Source organism: Gobio gobio (assembly GCF_949357685.1).
Source record: "Gobio gobio genome assembly, chromosome: 11".
Classification (NCBI taxonomy): domain Eukaryota; kingdom Metazoa; phylum Chordata; class Actinopteri; order Cypriniformes; family Gobionidae; genus Gobio; species Gobio gobio.
In genome coordinates, this window is record NC_137104.1 from 45,699,739 (window position 1) to 45,705,738 (window position 6,000).

The window sequence follows — 6,000 nt, forward strand, 5'->3', positions numbered from 1 at the left end:
TATTATAGAAATATGACACCGCTTTGGAGTTACCGGCTTTAAATCTGTTTATTTCCTCTAATTTGTCGTGCTTTTTAAATTGTTCAAAGTTGGGGAAATACTTTCTGACATAGTCTCTGATTTGCAGATATCTAAAAAAGTGAGAGTTTGGTAGCTCAAACTTTGATTGGAGCTCTTTAAATGACAGAAATTGCTCATTTATATAAAGTGAGCCAATGCAGCCTATTCCCTTCCGTTTCCAGAGTGAAAAAACCATATCATTAAGAGCGGGAATGAAGGAATGATTCTTGCATATAGGGCTATCAAGATATACCTTAGGGCCTTTAATATATATTCTAATTTGTTTCCAGATTTTTAAAGACTGATCAATTACAAAGTGGCTGTTGTAAATATGTTTACTAAGTTTACTTGGACTGTTGCACAGTGCCTGTAATGAAGAGCTAGGGCAAAGGGCTTGTTCAATTCTTAGCCATTCAGGCTGTTCACAAGTTTCATCTGTTGAATCAACTCTCCACCAAGAAAATATATTCAAATGTGCAGCCCAGTAGTGTGCTTTAAAGAAAGGTAACCCAAAACTGAATAATTATCTTGTCTAGCTGTTTAAAATAGGATTGTGGTATACATGAAGGGATGGATTGAAATAGGTGGAGGAATCTAAACTCTCCATTTTTACCACATTAATTTTACCCACCATTGAAATTGGCAAAGTCTTCCAGAAATCTATATTATTTTTTAATTGACTTATTCTCTGTTTTGCCAATTGACTCTAAGTAGGTCTCTTGGATTTTTTGTTACAGTATTTCACAATTGCTAAAACACTAAACCCCATTCTCTGAACCCAATGCTCAGTGGCATTGACCCATTTGTCAAATCAGTCACTTTGTAGGCAAAACCTTAAACAAGTTCAGGTAGTTAAGACACTGTTTGCAAATCTCATCCACTCTTTTTGCAAAACTCTAAACACATTCTTACTCACTAAAACACATTTTGCACTGTGTTGCAAAATGGTACATACATGTGGCAAAAGTTAAACACAACTACAACACAGCTGTCATCGTTTACACACAACAACTCAAAATAGTTCACACTTGTTTCTATTGATGTGATCAGATCAGTTGTCTACAATATAAGCCAGTTCAGAGTACACAGGTGGCCCAGGTACGTTGAGTATTGATACCACAATGGATGGAAACAATATGAGAGGCAGAGGAGGAAGAGGAGGAAGAGTTCATGTAAGAGGTGGTGAACGAGGAGGAAGAATACAAGGACAACGAAGAGCAAGAATAGTAATTTCAGATCAAATTCGGGCAACTGTTATAGACCATGTTCTTGTTCATGGAATGACAATGAGGGAAGCAGGACAAAGAGTACAACCCAATTTGTCCAGATTCTCTGTGGCCACCATAATCAGGACATTCAGAGAAGAGAACAGGTAAATGTATTGTTTTTCCAATTTGTGCGACTGAAAGTTTACTGTATACATTTGATATAGTACATCAGTTTGTCAATAGAAAAGGGAGTGGGGGAAAAAAGAAAAAGATTTACAATACATTTTACATATGAATGTGATGTCCATTACTATTGTTTCTGTATGGATCCTTTTGTAGAATTGCAAGACTACCAAATGAGGGTGGAAGGACTCTTTTGTTCTCCCAACAGCAAGAGGCTCTCATTGACTTTGATTTTGCAATTGCACAATATTTTGTGTAATACACTTTTCATTTAGAGTTGTCTTTGTTCTTTGACCTTACTTTATTTTTATGCTGAAAATACAGAAATACAATACTGTATTACTTACAGTATGCAATATATTTGCTGTACTGAGTTGTGAATTATTTACTTTTATTTATGGCAAAATTACTTTCTATATGCAATAAAAAAAATTCTCTGTAACTACATGCCCTGGACGCTGTGTTCTCAATTTTTTGATGTAGTGTCTAATGAATGCTGATGAGTGTTTATATATTGACTGGCTGTGTTTATGTTTTGAAAGCATTGTTTTATTTTGAGCACCGATCAAATGGTTTTGAGGCAAGTGTTTGATTTTGCCAGAAGAGTCCGGGGTTTTGTGAATGTAGTTTAAAGACTGTGTTTTGTGTTTAAAGTTTTTAGAATATGGGTGAAGGTTTCAAGAAATGTGTTTTAGCAATTGAGAAATACTGTATTATGACACCTAGGTAAGTAAATGAGTTTTCTGCTATCTTGAATGGGGTGGATCTTACATACTGTTTACAAGCGCTGGGCGTAATAGTCATCATTTCACTTTTTTCCCAATTAACTGTAAAACCTGATATATTCCCGAATCTTGTAATTGCTGTGAGGAGATTTGGAACAGACTTGCTGGGGTTCTTTATAAACAACAGTATATCGTCTGCATAAAGTGAAATATGTTGTGGGAGGCCACCTAACGTAATAGGTTGGATATCTGCCTGTTGCCGAATGTATGCAGCCAAGGATTCTATCACAACTGCAAAGAGAAATGGGGACAGTGGACATCCTTGTCTCGTCCCTCTAAAGATTGAAAAAGGAGCTGAGATATTATTATTAGTCACCACAGAGGCTTTTGGTGTTACAAGTATAGGCTACAGGAGGCAGACACAGATGTTAACAGGTAAGAGTGTTTATTAGACCACAGTAGAGCAGATGTTGTGGAACAGGTGAGTTAACCCTTTCGCACGTACGTTCTAAATATTCAGACTGGCAGCCTGGCGTGAGTTTTTTTAATGCGACCGTTATTATGCCATGACACGCGTTCTAATTTCCATGGTAACACACTTCAACCTTGACACGTGAGTTTTCGCAATCACAATGGCGCTCATGGTGGATGACCGCGTGCAGGTGAGCACTCTGAATGTTTTGCTTTATTTTTTCATTCAGAACCTCTCACATTATTTGTTAGCGTGTACACACTATGGTTGACATGTTTATGTTGCTTTATTTTTCCCACTGCTTTGAATTTCGCTTGCACACGGCATTTCTCCCTCACAACATCCGCGTGACAATTGGTGAGTATATTTTAGTTTCTTTTCCTAATTTGGAGCACATATAATTATTTACAAGCATGCAATAAATATGAATAAAGATGTTAAAAAAATTATCTTGTAAAACGAACAGTCCTCAATAATGTGTACGTTCAAATGTCATGTTTGTCGTTTTTCACATTGCAAATATGCTCCGTGCATTCGGTAAAGTTATTAGGGTTCAGTTGACTTGAAAAGTAACATGAATAAATTATATATTATTTATGTTTTAGTGTTAAAGGTCCCGTTCTTCGTGTTTTTTTGAAGCTTTGATTGTGTTTACAGTGTGCAATATAACATGTGTTCATGTTTCGCGTGTAAAAAAACACAGTATTTTTCACACAATTTACTTATCTGTATACCACTGTTCTCACCGTCCTAAAAACGGCTGGTGATTTCCTTGAGCTATGAAGTCCCTCCTTCAGAAATACGTAACGAGTTCTGATTGTGCAAGCGGTTCCTGTGCTGTGATTCGACCACAGCTTAGTGCACGTGAAAGCGGTTCCTGTGTTGTAATTTGACAGCAGCTTAGCGCACGTTGGAAAGGTCACGCCTCTTAACGGAGAGATGTATGCGTTCAATAATCTCTACAGCGTCCCTGGGAAAGCCAAACAAAGGTGATTTGACTCCTGGATGAAAATAACAGCGTCTCGATGACATGGCGATAAACACACTCAACGCAACAGTTCCTTTTCTCCACGCGACCGTCCGCTTCTCCACGTGGGACAGCAACAAGACCGCGCCCCCTTTTTCGCGTTTCTTTGTGGGCGGAGGTTAGTCTGTTCTACTGCTCTACTGACGTAATTAAAGAAGGAAGTACCAGGATGTAGTCCAAGCCAGCCGTTCGCTGTAGGCTTTGAAAGGGAACTTCTGTTAAATAAAATATCTCGCTTGGCATTGAACTTTGAGCTTTATAATTTTACAGGTATTATTTATGCTCTAACAGCAACATTACACACTAACTAAAGTTTGAACAATGGAATCGCGAAGAAGGGGACCTTTAATATTGTTACTGAGTTTTATATCTGACTAGCAAAGCAGAGAAAAGCTATATGGTCACGCCTCACTTACTATTAGCTTGCATGCGCATATACAGAGGTGGACAAAGTACTCAACTCCATTACTCGAGTGAAAGTAAAGGTACTACTGGTCAAATATTACTCTGTTACAAGTGAAAGTTGTTAAAAACTATTTTTACTTAAGTAAAAGTACAGAAGTACTTGCTTTTAAAAGTACTTAAGTATCCAAAGTAAATTTCCTTTTTTATGTCAATGCATTATTTTATTATTGTTGCATTGTTGTATAAATGCACGCTATGCCATGGTGGTTTAAGCCAGTCAGTGATACTCCATCCGACATGCTAGCATACGACTACCTTGAACTCATATAAATACTTAAAAGTTACAAAGCTTTTTACAAAGCTGCTGTCACTTTAAGGCAGAATGCACAAATCCTATACACTGATACACATCCGATATTCCCCCAACTGTTTACGTTCACTTAAGACATGAAAAAAAATCCAAAATGAAAATTTTGTCATTTTGTGCGTATTGGTCTGTTTAAGTGCGAAAAAACACAAAAGAAAGCTCTATTAAGTACTCATGCTCTGGCATCTGAGTGGCACAAAAAACCAGACTGAACTGAGCTCTTTCATCATGCTTTTTCAGATTCATCCATATGTCTGCCCTTTTCTTTCTCCCAGACATTTACATTAAAAAAAAAAAAAAAAAACTTTTAAAGAAGAAAAAAAATCATCCACTGACTTGCAAAGCTGCTACAGAAACGACTTTTGACTTTGAGGACCTTGATAGAAATGTAGTGGTTTAAAAAGTACAATATTTGTCTTTCAAATGTAGTGAAGTTAAAGTAAAAGTTTCCCTAAAAAATAATAATTTTTGTTGTACTCCAGCACACAGACTGGCTTCATCTTTGCTTGCCCAGTGATGTGATCCAGCTTCCCTGTGGCTGCCATACCAGTTGGGTGGACTGTGGTAAGGACATGGACATCTCTCTTATCATGCCATTTGACTGCCAACTGTGAACCATTTTCCTTGAATTCCACCTCACCCTTTGTCATTTTACAGGTGAATGGTGGCATCGCTTTCCGGTTTGCACGCACAGTCCCACAAGCTCCAGTGCCAAGAGACAAGAGGTGCTGGAAAAGTGTGTGGACATACACGCGGAATCACACGCCGTACACATACACGCAGAATCACACGCCGTACACATACACGCGGAGTCACACGCCGTACACATACACGCGGAATCACACAGTGTACACATACACGCAGAATCACACGCCGTACACATACACGCAGAATCACACGCCGTACACATACACGCAGAATCACACGCCGTACACATACACGCAGAATCACACGCCGTACACATACATGCAGAATCACACGCCGTACACATACACGCGGAATCACACGCCGTACACATACACACGGAGATGACGGTTCGTTTTGCCGTACACATACACGCGGAATCACACGCCGTACACATACACGCAGAATCACACGCCGTACACATACACGCGGAATCACACGGCGTAGACATACACGCTGTATCACACGGCGTAGACATACACGTAGAATCACACGCCGTACACATACACGCGGAAACACACGGCGTAGACATACACGCGGAGATGACGGTTCGTTTCGCAGTACACATACACGCGGAATCACACGCCGTAGACATACACGCGGAATCACACGGCGTAGACATACACGCAGAATCACACGCCGTACACATACACGCGGAATCACACGCCGTAGACATACACGCGGAGATGACGGTTCGTTTCGGCGTACACATACACGCGGAATCACACGCCGTACACATACACGCGGAATCACACGGCGTAGACATACACGCGGAGATGGCGGTTCGTTTCGGCGTACACATACACGCAGAATCACACGGCGTACACATACACGCAGAATCACACGGCGTAGACATACACGCGGATAGC